The sequence below is a fragment of the Phlebotomus argentipes genome, unplaced genomic scaffold (genome assembly GCF_947086385.1).
Source record: "Phlebotomus argentipes unplaced genomic scaffold, Phlebotomus argentipes genome assembly contig_58, whole genome shotgun sequence".
NCBI classification, from domain to species: Eukaryota; Metazoa; Arthropoda; class Insecta; order Diptera; family Psychodidae; genus Phlebotomus; species Phlebotomus argentipes.
Window position 1 is genome coordinate 20,233 of NW_026776189.1, and position 21,248 is coordinate 41,480.

General features: G+C 34.2%; 1 protein-coding gene across 1 annotated transcript in view; it reads left to right on the forward strand.

Moving 5' to 3' along the window:
- Positions 1-9,997: 9,997 nt before the first annotated feature.
- LOC132264391 (paired box protein Pax-6-like) overlaps positions 9,998-21,248 on the forward strand; it is a 42,498-nt gene continuing 31,247 nt past the window's right edge. Inside the window, exon 1 of the mRNA XM_059764589.1 lies at positions 9,998-10,058. The gene's annotated coding sequence lies outside the window, so the exon portion shown is untranslated. The remainder of the gene's footprint in view (positions 10,059-21,248) is intronic.

Sequence of the window (21,248 nt, forward strand, 5' to 3'; positions counted from 1 at the left end):
ATCAAGGAATGACAGGAATGGATAAAATTCTTGACAGAATAAAACAAATATGTTGTAAATATTCCGTTTTCCTGTCAGAATAAAAGATTTTCTACTAAAATCTCACATTTTCGCGCCATTTTCACACGTTTTTATAGCATTTTCAAACATTTAGAATAATTTCAAGCCTCCAAAAAAGCCTAAAAGTCAAACATAACCTCAAAAATATCAATAAAATTGGAGAAAAATGTCTTTTTGTCTTGGTTATTTTTGCGGTTTTTACTGTACAAGAATATTTGCAATGCAAAAGCTTCAATTTCAACCGAATTGAGGCATTTTCTACATAATTCTGTTAAGAAATAATCAAATTTCTTGCTTTTTTGAAGTTATGTGATTGATTTAAAAGGGATCCAGGTGATTAAAAAGTCTTTTAAATCATGAAAATTGTGTTAATTCTGGAATTATTTCTCTTTTTCTTGGCAAAGTTAAGCTTTTTCTGCTTTAAATACCTTCAAATTAGGTAAGAAAACAACTTAAAAGTCACTCATAACCTCAAAAATTGTGTTTTAGTCTAGAAAATTGTCTTTTTCGACAAATTTAATGTCATTGTCTTGTAGAAACATTCTGTTCTTCGTCATATTCACTAATTTTCTGGGTGTAAAAACGTTCAAATTAAGTGAAGAAAGATTTTTAAGTCGCTTTCATAACCTCACAATTTTGTCAGAATTTTTCTAAGTGTTTGTGCGTTAGAAATGAAGAAATGATGAAAAAGTGTTAAATAACAGAGAAAAACTTACAAAAAGCAAGTTAGCAAGATCAAATGAAGACGTGTTTATGATGAAAATGTCTTCTAGACATTCTAAACTCATGATTTAATGTGATTATCCGGGTCAGTTTTGTGGTTAAACCATGAATTTAGAGCAAAATCTGCGGCGTCTTAACTCAATTTTCACTGTCTTTTGTGCACATTTTTCTGCATTTCGTAATATCTCAGCCCCAAATTGAGATATCGCCATAATTTCAACACCATTTGAAAGATTTTTAAATTCTCATTGTTTTTTATCTTTACAAAATTGTCTTGAAAATTGAAGGAAATATCGAATTTTCATCGTCAAAAGTGGAAAAATTACCTAAATTTCATCATAGGTGTCCTAAGTTAATTTTCGCTACTGTAATTGAGAATTTTTAATCGAAAAAAAACACTTGATATTGATGAAGAAAAAGCTTAAAAGTCAATCTTAATCTCAAAAATTGTGTTTTAGACAAGAAAATTGTCTTTTTCCTTGGTTATTTCGGCGATTTGTGATTGAAAATGACAAATTTAACGTTGAAGAAGTGCAAGAAATGCCTTCAAAAACGTTGAGAAGTGTCTGGAAGTGACTTGAATTTCTTATCTCAAAAACTCTTATTTGCTTCTTGTCTTCGTCGTCCAAATGCGATGGTATAACTTTGCTGTATCATGAAAAATTCAGCAAAAACCCCCCGATATAATTTCACAGTAAATTTTCCACTGATGGTGAAAAGTTCTCAAGCTTTGCTGCACGCACGCCAGAGTGGGACACCATGATGAGGAGGAAGTGAGATAGAGTGATAAAGTTTACCTTTTTCTGCTCACTTATGCTCACCTTTTGGGCACTTCCTGAGCTCACAGGCGAAACACACACACACACACACACAAATGTTCACTCACCTTTTGCGCGCTCTTTGGTGGGGCTTCGCCATGGCTTATGAGGAGGAGGTGGGATTGTAATTCACAACTGGGGGTGAATACATGGGCAAAAGGGGCGTTTTATGTACAAGCGCACAGTGTCAAAGAGTGAGACAGAATGCGCGCGCGAGGCGGAGTTTTGAGCATTTGGGCGCGCGAAAAGGCACTCTTTGATGGATCGACAAAGTCGATGCTCGCATTCGAGCGATGGCACGATGGTCAAAGAGACACACTCGCATGACGGAGTGTCAATTGCGTCTTCGGCCAACAGGGGAATAACACAATTGGAAGTGTTTGCTGACTGTTGAGAAGTGAAAGTGTTCCAAAAATTCAATATCGAAGTCGATTTATCATAATTTTCGTCTTTCTGTACAAGAATCTTGAGATTTCTATCTTATGAGACAACAGCAAAAAATCTTATTTAAAAATTGTCATGTTTTATTCGAATGAAAAGTCGAATTTACATTGTTTACGCTGAAGAATTTTTCCCATAAGAAAAATGTCTCAAAAATTGCAGTCAAACGCATAAAACTTAGAACTAGAATTATTCTAAAATGTTTTTCAAGACTTTAAATGAATATTTTTCATATCTTTTAAATTTTTTCACTTGAAAACATTAAGGAAGAGTTCAAGGAAAGTATGAAAAATTGATTTTTTAGAACTATTTTCGATAAAATCGACTTTGAAAAATAAAAATTTTCAGATTTTCCAATTATTTCACTATATTTTAGTCCAAAAATTCCAATAAATACTGATAAAATCAACTAAAATATTTACAAAATAAAAAATACTTTGAAATATTTACACTTTAACGAACGATTTGAAGGCTTTTTTAAGATAAATTTGGCAAATTTTGCCGCGATATTGAAGTGAAGTCTTGAAAATGCTCTGCTGAGAAATTAAGGGGCAAATAAACAAGAAGCGATTTTTAAGGAAACTTAAAATGTTTCTCTAATCAAAAAATTCAATTATTTGAGTAAAATAATCATAAAAAAAGATTATTTTCGCAAGTAAAATTAAAAAATAATCAAATTATGATTTAATTAATTAAAAAAAAGATTATTTTCTCAACTACAATTGCAAAAAAAAAATATAATTTTAATAATAATAATATTATTATTATTATATTTTGAGGTTATGATCGGAAAAGACACACTAAAAAGCGGTTTTTAAGCGAATTCTTACAGAAATATCGGATGAAAATCGAATAAAAACGTTATCTTACCTTGAATTGGACTCTTTTGATGCCAAGAAACACAGCAAATTGTACTGAGATTGAACATAACCTCAAAAATTTTCATTTTGACTTGAAAAATGCTAATTTAGAAAGCTTTTTGGACCATTTTGACTGTTAATTACCAATTTTGAGATGATTTGTGATCCAGAAAGCTTTCCAACGGAGTTTTTGAAGCTTTTTTAGTTAAATTTTGAGGTTATGATCGGAAAAGATGTCCAAAAACAGCAGTTTTCAGTCGATTTTCACAGAAATATCGAATGGAAACTCAATACAATATAATTTCTCTTGAATTGGACTGTTTTGATACCAAGAAACACAGCAAATTGTGCTAAGATCGTACATAACCTGAAAATTAGTCATTTAGAAGAGCTTTTTGGACAATTTTAACTCTAAATCAGCAATTTTTAGATGATTTTGTGATGTGAAAAGCCTCAAAATGGTGGTTTTCAGGATTTCTTAGTGATATTTTTGAGGTTATGTTGGAAAAAAATGGTCAAAAACAGCATTTTTAAGTCTATTCTTACGATTCTTGCAGAAATATCAGATTGAAACTTAAGAGACTTCGAGTTCTAGAAGTCGTCAGGGAAATTTGGAACTGTTAAGAAGTGGTGAAGAGATTTCAGGCAAATTATTCCTCCCCTTGGCTTCTGCGCGGAGGTGAGAAACCATTCATTTCTTGCCTCTATTTGCCCAGGCAATTGTGCAGCGCCGCGCACAGGAATGTTGGCACATCACTCGCCGGGCAATTAAATTGACGGATGAGCCTTGGCGAAGACCTTGCACAACTCTAATGGACACTCCACACAATTTATGGTGCATCTCTGCGCGAGAGATAATTCAAGTGTAATTGTTGCACTGGACTTCAAGAACTCAAAATCCGCCACACGTCGCGGGGTGAAGAACTACGTCAACACGTGATGAAACTATGACGAAACTGCTTATTCCAAGGGGCAGATATTATGGGTCAGAAGTGGTGTACACAATTTTTATAGAAGTATTTGGAAGTGAACGTGCTTGATCAATCCCAATATGATGGGTTGAAAAGTCTTAAAGTCACAAAAAGAATTGTTTTTCCCATCTTTCTAGGTTATGTTATGAATTTAAGACAAAATTTGCCACTAAAAACCCTTCAAAATCAATTATTCCTGCGCTTAAGCTGGTAAATTCTGCATTTACTGATAACATAATAATGAAATCATATGAAAATCACAAGTTTTCAATGCTAAACTGGTATTAATGACGCTAAAATTGATCATAACCTCTAAAATATTGTTTCAAGATACAAAATAGTCGATTTTAAGAAATTTTTGATTGGTTTTCTACTCTAAAAGAGATTAATATTCACCAAAATTTGCCTTTAAAACATTCCAAAATTGATTCTTTCAAAGATTCTTCTGGATATCTGATGCTAATTTTTAGGTTATGTTCCAAAATGCATCCAAAAGAACGATTTAAGAGTGAATCACATTAAAAGATCCACTGGAAACTCAAAATACTGTTTCTCCGTAAGTTTCCAAGGCCATAAACATAAAAAAATGGCGTCTTTTTAGTAGAAAAACTCCTGAATTTGAGGTTATGAGTCTTTTGGCTGTTGAAAAAATCTTTAAACATCTGAAAAAGGAGAAGAAAATAAGGAAAATGCATGTTTTAAGCAGTGCTGATGTTCTGGAATTGTCTGTGATTCTTCAGAGAAATTGTGGAAGTGTCAAAAAGTGGTGTATAAAGTTTAAGGACAAATTTATTGAATCATTAGCATTTTAGAACATAAATTCTTCAATTCCTAGGAAGAATTAGGCATTTTCAAGGAATTAACAGAGCTTTTTTGGTCCTTTGATGTCAAGAAACACTGCAAATTGTGTTAAAATTCAACATAACCTCAAAAACAATCATTTTTACTTGAAAAATGCTAATTTAGAAAGCTTTTCGGACAATTATTACTCTGAAACAGCAGTTTTAAGTTCATTTGCAGATATAGAATGCTTCGAAAATGAGTTTTTTTTAAGATCTTTTAGTGACATTTTGAGGTTATGGTCGTAAAAGATACCTAAAAAGCTGTTTTAAGTGGTTTCTAACAGAAATATCGAATGGAAAATTAATATAAAGTAATCTTACCATTGAATTGAACTCCTTTGATGGCAAGAAACACTCCAAATAGTTTTAAGATTCAACATGACCTCAAAATTAGTCATTTGGACACTTGGAAAATGTTCATTTACACAACTTTCTAGACAATTTTGACTACAAATCAGCAATTTTGAGATGTTTTTGTGATCCAGAAAGCTTTCAAACAGTTGCTTTTGACGATTTCTTGGTTATATTTTGAGGTTATGGTCGGAAAAGATGTCCAAAAACAGCGGTTTTAAGTTGATTCTTACAGAAATATCAGATAGAAACTTAACAGATTTCGAGTTTCTTGAATTGTCAGGCAAATTGTGGAAGTGTTAAAAAGTTGTGTACAAATTCAGGCCACATTATTTCCCCCTTGGCTTATCCAGCAATATCTCACGGCCAGTGGGGAGAAATGTAAATTGGGCTGTATTGAAAATCGATTCCGCACCGGTCATTATGGCCTCTGGGTTGATTGTGTGTCACCTGAGAAATGCGGTTGTTCTGCTCTTCCAAGACTTCTGTAGCGCAAGCCATTAAGAAAAAGAGCCATGGCGATAAGACACACAATGGCGTGGCAAAAGAATCTCTCTCTCTCACATCCAAGGAGGCTCGTGAGAAACGAATTGTGGGAAATTATTGCCTATGCCAATGGGAAAACACTCTTATCTTCAACCAAGACTTTTAGGCCATTGATTTGGGGAATAATTGCTCAATAAGTTACCGTGAAATTTAAATGCAAATCTTGTGTTGCGTGAGTCAAAATGATGGTTTGTGCTTAAGGTTAGCTTTTGGTGCTCCTGAGAGACATTTTCAAAAAGAGAGAAAGAGGGAGAAATATTAGTTTTTTGTTATGGCTTTCAGAGTTTGATCTTCAAACAAGTCTCTTCAAATTAGGTGCCTAAATAACCATAGAAGAACATCACGATGAGAAAATTTCTTTCGTCTATAGAATTTTTGAGTACAAATTGTTTTCTCAGAAGTTGAGAATGTTTTACAGAAGATTTTTTCGTGAAATCCTGAGCTCTAGATTCGATAATTGTCCTTTGAAGAGACCGAAGAAAAACGCGAAAATATTTTCTTAAGCAATTATTTATAAGAAATTAAAGTGCAGCAATATTTGCTTTTTGTTGCTCTTTTGTTAAAAAATTATAATATATAAATTAAAAAAATATAGATAAATATAATCAATTTTGGACACACTGAATAAATCATTTCTACGTGTTTTGGTAAGAATTGTGACTTTTATACGATTTAAAACACGAAAAGAACCTCAAAAAAATCTTTCCTTCTTTAAGAATGTCCACTTTGTAAGTTTCTGTCCATCTTACATTAAAAAACAACTGTTTTTAAACAGATTACAAAGAAATATCCAAGGTGATATCTAGCAATTTAAACTTTAAAACGGTAAACAGAGTCCAAAAAGACTTCTTAAACGAATTCATAACCTCAAAAATCGCTAAGAAGCATTTTTTGATTATCTTAAAGGGTTCTCAGATGAATAACATTTACTAAACAAATTCTTAGACAGTAAAATCTGTTGTGAAAATCTACAATCCAACCATTTAAAGGACTTAAACCTATTAAGATTAGTTAATGATAAGTTGAGAATGAATTTAAGAAATCATGAAAAGGAAATAGAATGGATTTTTTGAAGTACTTTCAACGCGCACCAAAAAATGTGGAATTAACAAGAAGAAGAAGTATTAAATGATTTACCAATAACAGATTTAATGATTTTTCCCATAAACAAAGGATTTTTGATAAGTAAAAAAACACGTTTTCAGTGCAAATTATCCAACATCAAAAGCAAAAACGTGTTAGAAATGTCGTTAAGTCACCATAATTTCAATAAATCTTATAGCTAATTGTCGAGGGTTGCTGATGTTGGAGAAAAGTGGGTTTTCATTCTTTCGTCTTCCATCTATATTCCAATTTATTCTATCCATTCGTAATTTGAACTTATGTTGCCGAAATCATCGATAGACAGAAAGACTTTTTTGCACAAGTTCCAGCGCAAATTTCCGATCGTGAGATTGTGAAGTCGCGGGTTCGATTCTCCTGCAATTTCGTTTTTTTTTTCTTCACAACTCTTTTTCAAGGTCTTTTCCTTCACTTTATCCACTTTATATCGGCATTTTTTCCTCAATCTTCTCCTAAAAACTCTTTCAAACACGACAAATATAATGTTCTCTTCAAGAATTATCTCTATAATAAACTTCATCTGACGCTCAAAAATGCTCTTCTCTCAGAATGAGAGAAAGTTTTTTTTCCCTAACATTCTTTTTAGCGTTTTTAATGTTCATTCTTGGATTTGAAATTTCTCCTAAAAACTCTTTTTTTTTCAAGCCTAAAATGTCATTTTCTACAATAGTCTTTTGAAAAGCTGCTAATATTGCATGTTCGTGTCCTTTTTCTTCGCACACCTGCATTCATAAGTTCGTGTCCAGGTCGTGGTAGGTTTTTTTTTCATATATTTTTTTTCTGTTTTGGGCAGTTTTTTATACAATAATTTACACCATAATTGGTTAATTTTGGGAATTTAAACGCTTCACAATAATCAATTATTCATTACAAACCACGCAAAAGGATATTTGTGAAGCATATGAATTTAATTCACTCACAAAAGCACATTCTTCTGAGTGAATAATTGAATCAATTCTCATATATTCTATGTATTCTAAGAGCGAAAATGTAAATGCCTTTAATTTTCCATCACACATTCTGCGTATTCCAAAGGGATTTTCACTTATTTTTGCATCCATTCTTAGATATTCTGTAATATTCCAGCTGAAATGATTCTTTCATTCCTCACTTGAGCAATCATCGCTAATTTTATATTATTTATTGTGATATTTATTGTGCGCTAAGAATAACATCTATTTATAATTGTTTTCTTTCTATTCCTATAATTTGTGTCATTTTCACTCATGAGAAATATGTATTCAAAAGACATTCATTGGGTGAATTTAATCCTAGAACATGTTGAGATGGTGTTTTTCTTCACCCCTCGACAGATTTCTGTCACACACACTCACAAATATCAAACATTGTCTCAGTCATTTATCATTTTGCACAGAAACTTCGCATATCACGAAGAAATACCAATAAGTCACTCTTGCAGCGTGAACTTGTCCCTGTTATCGCGGTGCAACTCTTGGGCAGCAGAGGCGCTCAAGATGGGCAATTCACAAGAAGCGATTTTTGAGGAAACTTAATGTTCTCCTAATCAAAGAATCCAATTATTTGGGGAAAATAATGAAAAAAAAGATTATTTTCCGAAATAAAATTACACAATAATCAAGAAAAATAATTATTTTCTCAAGTTGAATTTAAAAATATTTTTTTTTGTTTTGCCAAAATAATTTTTTAATAAAATAATAATAAAAAACAGTGATTATTTTCCCAAGTAGATTTACAAAGAAGCTAAATAACCAAATTCTGTAAAAAATATTCAAAAAATAATTATTTTTCCAAGTAAAATTGGATAAAAAAATCGAATTCTGAATAAGAAAAACCAAAAAAAGAATTTTTTCCACGAAAAATTACAAAATAATCAAATTATGAATTAAATAATAGAAAAAAAATTATTCTTTTCACAAGAAAAAAGTTACAAAACAATCCAAATCTGAATTAAATAATAAAAAAAATTCAAAATATAATCAAAATTTAATGAAATATTCAGAAAATAATCAAAAAATAATTCAAATTTATATAAAATAATCGATTTTTAATTAAATATTGAGAAAAAAACTAAAAAATGATCAGAATTTGTATAAACTAAACATTTTCTAATCAAATATTCAGAAAATAATCAAAAAATAATTCAAATTAATATAAAATAATCGATTTTAAATCAAATATTCAGAAAAAACTAAAAAATAATTCAAATTTATATAAAATAATCGATTTTTAATCAAATATTCAGAAAATAATCAAAAAATAATCAAAAAATAATTAAATTTTCATGAAAAATTCACGGAATAATAAAAAAACAATCAGATTTCGTACAAAAAAATCAATATTTGCGTAATAATCCCAGATAATCAGCGAAAAATGATTGAATAATGTCAAATTGCGAGTGATTTTCCCCCTTGAGAGGCGCCCAAGATGGGGTGGGGCGCAAGGGAATGTGTCCTGCGCGGGTGTTTGAGATGAATCTCCAAATGGATGCTGTGCGGCTACTCTTTCGGGTGTCCATTATGCAAAGTGTGTGGGTTGATTGAATAGGAGATTGGGGGCCGCGGCGAAGGTGTGCGAAGAGTGCCACTGTATGAGAAGCGCCCTGCCAATTGAATGGCGCTATTTACCTGTGTGCGCACGAGGCGGTTATTAGGTGTGTGCTCTTCATATTAAAGACCACGTAAACCCAGTGGTTGCGCCCATTCACCATCACTCCATCCCGCTCACACAACCTCTGTGCCATCTCACGCCAGGTGAGATGCTCTCCTCTTTCACTCCGACCCGGGCCGGCGTGTGTGTGTGTGTGTGCCGAGGCGCGATTTGACGCGCGGCGGCTCAAGCTCACGGGTGCTTGATTTTGCTCGAACCTTCGTTGCTTCTTGTTTCCTTCCTTTTAGTCGAACGGTGCTACCTTTGCCGACAAGATCGACAGTCGCGCGATCTGACCATCTCTCACAGGTGTTTCTTTTCTCGATTGCTGGCTCTCGAGAGTGCGCCTTTTCCTCAACTTCCGGACTGTCTTTTTGGCCGAAAACTCTCTCTCACTCACTCTCTCTGTGTGTGGAGGAACTTTGTGGTGCGTGGTCAAGAAGGTGGACAATGCTTGGGTGTGATTGAGTTTTAAGGGTGGTTTTTTCTTGTTCTTGTTGGCCGAGAGAGGGTGAACCCAGAGAATAGGGAAGAAAGTGATAAAGTGTATCATGTTGATTGGATCGACGATCGGGAGTGAGTTCGCGCCTCTGCCCAGTGCTCCGTGGAGCTCCATGGAACCACCGAGAGCCCCCTTAGCCGGTGGCGGATCACTTCCGCCACCGCCACCGCCCACGCTCTCACTCTCCCCAACAGGTAGGAATTAAATTGTGTGTTTAATCGTGATTTAACACAAGTTGAGCCACTGTGAGTGAAGTGTTAAGCGTTCGAAGAAGTATTTTTGAGTGCAATAATAGCTACAATGTTGGGTTTACCAGCACAGCATGGGCATAATGTGCAATATTATGAATTTCTTAGACACTTTGAGCCATTTTCTTGCCATTCATCAATAAGAAATTACAGATTTTCTGTGAAATTGACTAAAAATCACACGTCTTAATAGCAAACTTCTGTATTTTTCACGGCTACATAAGTGTTCTTGAACGATCAACTTGACCTCTTATTCCAACACATCACAAAAAAAATCTTTGAACAGGATTTGAGACGCAATTGATGCGTAAGAAGTGAAGAAATGGTGAAAAAGTGTTAAACAACAGAGAAAAACATATAAAAAGCAAGTTAGCAAAATCAAATGAAGACGTGTTTATGATGAAAATGTCTTCTAGACATTCTAAACTCATGATTTAATGTGATTATCGGGGTCAGTTTTGTGGTTAAACCATGGATTTAGAGCAAATTATGCAGCGTCTTAAGAACATTTTCGTTGTCTTTTTGCGCACATTTCTCTGCATTTTGCAATATCTCGACCACAAATTGAGATATCGTCATGATTTCAACGCCATTTGAAAGACCATTAAATTCTTAATGTTTTTTATCTTAAGGAAAATGTTCGAGAAATTGAAGGAAATATCGAATTTTTCACAGAAAAAAGGGATTTTTTTGTGGAAAGAAATTTGCATGTCTTTAATGTGCTGCGAATTTTCACGTGAAACTCTTGAGAGATGTGAAATTTTCCACCAATCTTCTCTTTCATATTAATGGAGTAATTATCATGGCAAGTTTGAAGACATTCCGCCTAATTCTTCATCCCTTTTCGTCACACTAAACCTGAAACTATTGCATAAATTGACTCTTCAAATATTGTGATATTTTGTGTTCTTATTTGTGGTGTTAAATGTATTCGCGGTGTCTTCAGGATAATTGTCCAGTTGATTTTCAGTTTCGCATACGATCTAAACGAGTCTTACTTCGCGTGTCACGCACGAGACAACACTTTGATGACATAAAGGCGTTCAGTGTTCCTAAATTTTCACTAAAATTAGCACAAAATCAGTTCGCTGTAAAATTAGGAGATTTTAATTAAACTTTAGTATTTTGTACGTGCGTGAATTCACAGATATTTTACCATTAAGACAGTTTAAATTCGTGACAATAGCAATCATAGCCTGAAAAAACTTATATAAATCATTTAATTTGTATAAAGCGCCTAACCGCCTCTGGACTTAGTTTGAACCTTTTTAAGTGTCTTTAACGGGCTTTTGGTTGATCTATGATGGATGAACTAGAAGCTCAAGTATGTTTAATTGACTTTTGATTGCTCGATTATGTATTTTGTGTCTAGAATGTCACGAAAAATATAACAAATCTCTGGACATAACTCTTGTTATGTTTGCAATTATGGGATTTTAGTACAGAAAAGCTCAAAATTTCCCAATTAAGAGCCTCCAGGATTAAGATCATGATAAGATATGTAACATTACTACTGTTTTTGCCTTAAATGAGGAAGATAAGAGGCAAAAGCTGTTGTTTCTCTTAAAATTCCGATATTTATTGGTAACAGAGTCAACTTTGGTGTGTTTAAAGTGAAAGATTATCCATAATTCATGGGTTAACCATCCTTACATACTGTATAGACTCAATCACGATAACTTAAGTGATGTAGTTTGAGTTTAGACTCCGAAAAAGCAGTTTTTTTCTTATATAATTCTCTCGATGAAGTTTATTTTGTGTTAAAATCATCACAAGTGTGTTTATTTGCTTCCTCACCACAGTAGAGAAGTATGAATCCGTGCAAATACCTCAAATGCCTTCAGCAACCCCCCTTTGCCCCCCCCCCCAACCGGTCAATTGCATTTGGAGGGACACTTTTGGGGCACCTTTTGGAGGTCGCTCTTTGGCGAAGAATGGAATGCAATCCGCGCGCGGGCTTCACACAAAACCCGTCCTTCAATCGGCATGGAATGCAATCCACTGTCGACAAATTGATTGTACCTGATCTCGCGAGATCCGCGCAGTTCCCAATTTTGGGGTGACAGTAATCGACTCATTACAGATTCCTCTCACGTTGGGCATTTACGACAAATTCCGCGGGTAATTCTCTCATCTCTAAGAAGAAGAAGTGTGTGCTTTTTTGCCCCATCATAAACCCACCTCTCAAGTCAGATATAATAACAATAATAGTATTTATTACTAGATAAGTCTTCCAATGTGCGACTGCCGCCGCAATTCACCACAGCCTCAGTGGCATAAAAAAAGAAAATGGCAGAAAAGTCCTGGAATCATTTGACTGATTTGTACCACAAAACTGTTCGAGAAAACTTCATATATTGATTGGGGAAAAAGCCTAAAAGTCAAACATAACCTCAAAAATGTCACTTAAATGGCAGAAAAATGTCTCTTTGCATTGAATTTTTAAGCGTTTTTCACTGTACAAGAATATTTCCACTGCAAAAGCTTCCATTTCAATCAAATTTAGGAATTTTACCCTAAAATCAATTTTATTGCTTTTTTTTTTAAATGTTATGTGACAAAATTACACTAAAAATCATCTAATTTGTGTTTAAACTGAGAATTCTTCACTTTTCTTGGCAAAATTAAGCTTTTACGTCCGAAAAAACTTAAAATTAGGTTAGAAAACAGCCTGAAAGTCAAACATAACCTCAAAAATGTCTCAGTAAATTCTCTTTGTTTAGTTATTTTTGCAATTTGTGCTCTAAAGTGGCAAATTTAACCTCATTTTATAGTGAAAACATTGTGTTATTCGCCATATTTAATCTTTTTCAGCGTTAAAGTACTTTTTCAAGCTGAATTCATAACCTCACAATTTTATCAAGATGTTTTTTCAATCATTTTCTGAAGAATTAACTATGAAAATCACGACAGAAATTGTTCATGAACAAATTCTGGACGTTAAAATCATTTTTTACGTTGTGAAATCTGAAGCATTTGAAGAGTTTAAACTTCTTGAGATGGATAACACCGGATTAGCTTTGTGATAAGTCCAGAATTGAGTGTGAGAAAGCGATGGAAAATGTATTTTTAAAGGGGTGTTAAGAAGTGTGTGGAAGTGTTGAAGATTCTGCAGAGGAATTGTGGCAGAATATCTCGTGAAAGATGGTGAAAGTGGTTGTGATTTTAAGCATGTGAGCTTCAGGTGTGCGAATCTGGGTGGAAAATGGACACGACAGCACACCAATGTTCCTCCTGTCTCGTTAAACAGTGTCCATTAATTACCCCGATTATGATCTTGGCTTGCATTTCGCCACGACTCTTCTGTCACCCCGGAATGTGTAATGTGTTAATTGCCGGGAGTTTTGTGTGCTCTTTGGATGGTATTTGGTCATCCACATGGTTGCTGAAGAGAACCTCAATGGGGGCATGGAGAATTGCGTGCAGAATCGCATTTTAATTTTCAATTCGTGAATTTTAGCACCCTTGTTGAGACGAAGAGAGTCACACAATGGCCAAGAGGTGCACCACAAGAGAAAAAAAAAGAGCAAACCGTGTCAAGATTGAGATCTCTTCTCCCTTTCAGCCCACAATTCTCCCCTCTTTCACACACACGGCAGTGGTGATAAAAGTTATCAAGTTATGTGGTGAAATTCATTGAGATGTCCGCACACGCCGTATGATAATAAACACATCATCGCGCATACAATGGGCAGTCAATGTTGTGTCCCATTCACCGACGGTTCACTGTCACACCGCTGAAGAATTTATGGACACCACCGTCGCCGCCGTTTGGCCGCGAGAAAGGTGTACTGTGCTGCCAAAAAGGGTTGCTAATATTGGGTCAAAGCTGCATGAAATTGGAGACTTATTCCAGGAATAATTGGAATATTTAATAAAGAATGGAATAGAGAATCACAGACAGTTGCAAAACTTCAGGGCTGGTATTCTCGAAATGTAAAAACTGGGGCGTGAGATGGCATTTCAGGCGAGAAACTGTGGAAAATGAGTTTTTTTGGTATTTTTGACGGCAAAATCATCCTTTCTTCCTTAAGTGAGATTTCGTCAATCTAGGCGAGATATCTCTCTCGCTTGGGTTGAAATGAAATGAAAAACACACCAAAAATCTCGTATTTTGTGAGAAACATGTGTAAAAAGTGGATATTATTGACTTTTTATTGTGATTATTTCAAGTGTTTACAGCTTAAACCACGCCCATTCGCAAGCTCCGCCCATTTATCTATGAATTGTCTCTTAATACTCGTGAAAATCTAATCCTTAATTCAATGAATTCTTGAAATAAACTTATTAAAAACGATTTAAGAGTAATTTTGGGGAATATTTATCTTTTATCATTTCAACAATGAGTTGAAATTTGCTATTTTAGAGTAAGAAATACAATAAAAATCTCTTAAAATAAACTATTTATAATCCTAAAACTGTATTTTAGGGATTATAATCAGTTTTAGCCTAATTAACAGACTTTAACATTGATATTAGCTTAGACGCAAAACTAAATAAATGATTTTGGAGGTTATTTTGTGGCAAAGTTTCCTTGCAAAAGTCGTCATTTCAACTTTTTAAACTCTTAAAACTTACAGTGAAACAGTATTTAAGGAAATTATTGAAGTTTTCAGCCAGATATTTTTGATATGATTCAATTTTCAATCTCTGTTTTGGAAGAAAACTGAAAAAAAAGATGCGAAAAAGAGCAAATTGAAGGAGAATCGAATGAGTTTTGGCGGGGAAAGAATAATTCGAAGAATGAATTGTGGAATATTATGGGAATTTTGAGGAATGGAAATCCACTTGAGGTAATACTTGGGAATAACAGAGAAATGCAAGAGATTGTGGCACTCAAAACCCCAGATTGGAAACCCCTTGTGTGAGCGGGAATCACAATTCACCTCATCAATTGTCTGTGCGCCTCTTGTTGTCCACAATCGCCGAAAAAAGTCACCTCGCATGCAAATTCAATTGCGCGATTCGCACCTTAAGCAGGTGCGATAATGCAGCATCGCACGATGGGAAAAGATGTGCGCGCGAATGACAATAAATGGCAATAAATTCAATCGAAAAATTTCTCACATTAACCCTTAACCAATTCAGCTGATGCTCAAAATCTTCCTCGGCTTTGACGACACACTCGCACATCATTGAGAGTTGTAAACTCTTAAGGTTATTTCACTCCACTTAATGCCATGCAGAATAATATCCAATGCACACACAGAGAAAAGAGGGGAAATACGTTATAATATACATAACGTCGTAGTTAATATCTATAACGCCAGTCGTAATAATCAAGCCAACTACGCGTTATAAATTTCCGTATAGATAGGGGTAAACGGGGCAGTTTCAGATTTCTTAATTTTCTCAGAGATTTTCACATGAATCAATTTCTAGTCTTCACACAATGTTTTGTAGTCCTTAAGGACTACAATTGACGAAAATTTGCACAGGATTTGCCTTTACTGTTTAGATAAAATAAGTGAAAATTGACGAGAATTTTTCTGCCAAATTGATTGTGTGTTTTCTCCATTAAAAAAGCCACAATTCGCGTGAAACACTTTTACTGGATATTGAGAGTTAAATAGAGATCCTATATAAGGACGAACTTTTCCTCCTGATCACGGCCCTTTCAGTGGGTGGTGGAAAATGCACAAAAACCATCCAATGGGGCAGATATAGATTCCTTCGCGGGGATGTTTCGGATCACCACAGACTGAGAACAGTGCGCTCTGACAGTCTGACGCAACATCACGGTCGAAATTTTCTTGTGGCAAATATTGAAGATTTTTCACAAAGTGCCGTTCTGTGCTGCATTGCTTCATCACGTTAAACGACTTCTTAGTTGAAAAGTGAGAAAATACACGCGAAAATCACTGATTTTAGAGCAGAAAGTTGCCACTGTTGACGCATGGTGGCGTTGCGATACAGGAAAAATGACGGGCAACTTGCTTCTCGCTTAGAAATTTTGACAGTACGTGCAAAAGTGTCGAGAAAAGTCGCGAAAATAGTACTTTAAAGGCGATTTTTAGGGAATTAAACAGTTTTAGTGTGTAGATTAGAAACCAAAGTGATCATTTGCCCGCGATTCAACAATTCCACGAAGGAATTAATGGTAAATATAAATGAAAATTTAGAACTGCCCCAGAGCAATCCGAAACATCCCCGTGCGGGGCAGTTTCAGATTAATTACAATATTATTTTCAATCTCCTTTAGAGCGAAAACGATCAGTTTTAATGCCCAATGAAAGGCATTTTCTGAAGCTCAATAGACAAGAGTTTATTTGAGCGTTGTGATAATTGCAATATATTCAGCCGATTTTTCAAGAAAAAATCTTAAAGTTGAAACAGCATTTTGAATCTGAAACTGCCCCACTTACCCCTAAACATGGTAATTTGTACAATAAAAAAAAATCCATGTTTAATTTTAAAATACTTCAAATATCGTCACTTTTCTCTTTTCTTACACTCCAAAGTGTCTGAAAGTGTTAACATTATTTTTAGTGTCTCAAGCAGCAGCAACACACACATTAAAAGTGTTCTGTCACATCTCCATAAATTTCTTCCTGTGGCGCAAAACGATCCATTTGTCAACATAGTTGCATAACAACCTCAACAATACAATTTAATGCAATTGTCGCCAGATGTTAATAGCGAGGCAATTGAGACCCAATTAGGGTGCAATTTGCACTCTTTTTCTCTCCTCTCCTCTCCTTAAACCACAATTAGTCGCCTTTAATGAACTGGCCATTTACATAAACAGGCCTGTGAACAAATTGCTGTGGTGTTCAACAAAAAAAAAGAGGAAAAATGCAGAAGAAATTGTCGTTGGCGGACTCATTTTTGAGCTGGGCGTAGCCTGGCTCTATCTGTAATCGCGCAAAAAATCAAATGTCGCAAAATCGACTAAAATGACATAAGGGAGGCTAATTATGACGAAATCTGACCATCTGTATGTCGGTCCGCCGGTCCGTCCGTAGTAAATGGACTTGTAGCACCTAAACGGAAAGAGATATCGACATGCTGTTTACACCAATAATCAAAAATCCTACTGTTGCTAGAACTTGGGGATGTCAAATCCAACACACAAACTCTTTATCCGCCATTTTGAACACCCCTAAAACACTATTTCTTCATTAACTCAGGTCATATGGTATGGATTTGCCCCAAATTTTAGTATGTTATAGTTGGCCTCAAGACCTTTCCAACGAACTGTCACTGAAGGACCTAGGTCCTTCCGGACCCTAGATACTAGGGTCCAAATTTTCAAAACTAAAAATGGCTATAACTCCGGTTTTAATTATCCGTTTTGAATGAGTGAAAGTTCGTTAGTTAGATATCATAAAATACCATCTCTCACCCAAACATCATAACTTGGTAGGACCACCGCTAGAGGCGATAAAGTCGAAAAAAACATTTTCGAAATTTCGAAATCGAATAATTCGAAAACTAGATTATCAATTTTCTTTTAATTGTAATATGTTGTAGCTAAGGCCGAGACCTTTCCAAAGACCCCCTATTCGTTAAGATTGAAATGATAGGAGGGGAGATATGGAGGGTCAAAGTTCACGTCTTTACCGGCCTTTATCTCTGTTTAATTTTTAACTCAAAAATATTGTCTAAAGTGAAAATATTTTAAATGAAATTTTTAGATAATTTGATAGTCTAGATTAAAACGTTTCTAAAATGTACTCATTCTTTTTAATCAATGCCATAGAACCCGAGATAAAGCGGTTTAAATTATGTAAAAGTGATTACATTATGCGCCCTCTAGTTATGCTGCTTTCGCTCATGAATCTAGTTAATTGCCTACTTTGTGGCAATTGAAATCCACTTATTTTTTTTTATCTCTAGCAATTGCTTTTTTGTATCCAATCTTCATTCATCAAATCCAACATCACTTTAGCTTAGCTACAAATCGAGTCTGTCACATTTCGACTTTGGCAGCATCGCTCAGCTCACCCATAAGCCAACCTACGCCTTCACTTATCACGTCCTTTTTTCTCATGGCACAGTCAGGGCGGTAGCGCATTTCGTTCGCTGCATTAATTGGAATTTATTTGGCGCTTCTTCTTCTCTGCATTGAGGAAATCTCTTGCGCATCGCGATGGAATGGGAAGTGGACAAGTTGGGAATGAGGTTGATGGATGACGACTAGACGCAGAGAGCGAGAGAGAGAGAGAGCAAGGGGGAGATAATATGCCTCAAATCTGTACACCACTTCCAGACACTTCTGAACGTCTTTGAAGGCATTTCTTACACTTCTTCAACTGTTTCCTAAACGAATTTATGACTTATCACAAATCTAATCCAGGTTTTTCCGTCTTAAGAAGTTTAAACTCCTCAAATACTTAGATTTTAGATTGTAAAAATTGATTTTAATGTTCTTTGATTCGTTCATGGTAAATTTGTGTCTTGATTTCCTAATTTTGTCATCACAAAATGCTTTTAGAAAAATTCTGATCAAATTGTGAGGTTATGAAAACCGGAACTAAAACTCTTTGGATACTTTTCAAACGTGGAAATAAAGTGAATTTAGGACAAATCAGAATGTTTTTACATGGATAATAAAGTATAAATAGCGAAAAAACCTAAGCAAAGAGTGTAAAAGGATATTTTTGAGGTTATGATTGATTTTTAAGCTTTTTCTTACCTAATATGCCGTTATTTAAAGCAAAAAAAGCATAACTTTGCCAAGAAAAAGAGGAATAATTCCAGATTAAACACAATTTTCATGATTTTGAGGATTTTTGATTCACCTGAATCTCTCTTAAATCAAACACATAACCTAGAAAAAGCAAGAAAACTGTTTTTTTCTAAACAGAATTATGTAGAAAATGACTTAAATTTTAAATTGCAAATATTCTTGTAAAGTAAAAATCTGCGAAAATAACCGAGGCAAAGAGACATTTTTCAGCATTTAAGATGATATTTTTGAGGTTATGTTTGCCTTTAAGGCTTTTTTTTCAATCAAAATGAAGTTTTTTCCGCATAAAAATGCTCAAATCTGCCAAGAAACAGAAAAATTTGACAATTTAATCTGTTTTTTAAATAAACATAACCTCAAAAAAGCAATAAAATTGATTTTTGAGTAAAATTAATTGGAAAAATGTCTCAATTTGGGTGAAATGGAAGGTTTTTCAGCATATATATTTTTGTACACCACTTCTGATTGTAATATCTGCCCCTTGAAGAAAAGAGAGAAAGAGAGAGAGAGATGGACAGGATAATTTGCTAATTCTCCGCTCTGCAATTGATGATCATCGAGATCACACCGGATAGGGGGTCTATCTTATCCGGTTAATCTCCCCACGGAGAGAGAGAGAGCCATGGGTGGAAGATGCTTTGCGCGCCACCCGGACGGACTCTCGCGGGTGATCCCACAAGGAGGGCCACACAATTTGTGATTTGGCAATTTGGAGGCGATGATCGACAAGCGATAAGGTTTGATTTTTCGTGTGTGTGTCTTTCTCTCTTGGTTGGAAGACACAATTTACAGCGACCGGACGCGATAAAGTCTCTCTCCCTCATCGGTGGAGATTCAACCCTTTTTCTCGCATAATATTCAATTACCCAGAGGGAAACACACTAGGCGATTTCTGAGGAATCTTAATGGTCTCAGTCGAAAATTTAAAAAAAAATAATGAATTTTTTCCACCAAAAAAATACCCTGCAAAATAACCAAAAAACTTTAATATTTTCAACAAGACATTTAAATTAATTATATTTAAATATTTATTCTGAATTAAATAAAAAACAAAATATTTTCTCAAGTTAAATTAAAATTTTTTTTTGTTTTGTCAAAACAAATTTTTTTATGAAATAATTTAAAAAAATGATTATTTCCCCAAGTATAATTACAAAAAAAAATCAAAATAACCAAATTCTGTAAAAAAGAATTCAAAAAATGATTATTTTTGTAAGTAAAATTGAAAAATAATCAAATTTTTTAATAAAATAGTTAAAAAAATGATTTTTTTCCACGGTTAAATTGAAAAATAATTTAAAAAAATATATTTTTTTCCTAAGTTAAATTGCAAAATAATCAAATTCTCAATGAAATATTAAAAAATTATTATTTCTAATGAAATCATTCCTTTTTAATTAATTATTTTATTAAAAAAAATTAATTATTGTCCAAAGTAAAATTGCAAAATAATCAAATTTTAATGAAAAATCCTGGAAATAATCTAAAAATAATCAGAATTTTGTATAAAATAATCAAATTTTTATTAAATATTCAGGAAATAATCTAAAAATAATCAGAATTTGTAGAAAAAAAACAATTTTTTATCAAATATTCAGAAATGATCAAAAAACAATCAGAATTTTGTATGAAATAATGAAAAAATGAGTAAAAATCACAAATAATCGAATAAAAATTATGGAATGAAAAGAAAATTAATGGTCTAAAATTGCGAGTGACTTTCCCCCTTTTGTCAATTTCCTTCTGTCGAAGCCTAATTCGAAAATCAATGGGATTTACCTTCAACTGGGTCTTCCACTCTCTCTCTCTCTTCTTCGCCCCATCGCGCTAAATTGCCCGTGTGCACGTCGTTAAGCTGTATGAGACACACAAGTGTATAAAATTTAATAGTAATTTAATTAACTTTTCATGCATTTCGATTTTGTACACACATATATATGTATGCAAGATTGGACTAAATTGGCATGTGTTTATATTGTTGCGCGCGGAGTTTTTTGTGCAATTGAGGTGGACTAATGTGCATAAAATTGCACACAAAGTGAATCTCTTCGCCAGAGTGGCACAAATGCAACAAGGCGACGGCGTATAATATGAATTTGATGTACAATCATTAAAATGCGATTAGTGCAAATGTTCACTGAGAACTTGTCCAGTGTGTTTACGGCAAATCCGATTGTGTGTTGTGTGGAGCCCAAAAGAATCACTCAAAGTTTTCTACCTTTGCGCGCGCAAAGAAAAGGAAGACTCGCGAGAGACCATAACAAATGGAGAAAGAATGCAGAAACCACAAAAAAACAGGGTGAACTTGACGAATTCTGGGCAAACATCATAAAATTACCACAATCAGTGTGGATAAATATTTATGTGATTGATTTTATCAAGGGGGAAATCATTAGTGATTTGAGAACATTATTTTTGTGATTATTCAATCATTTTTCTTTGAT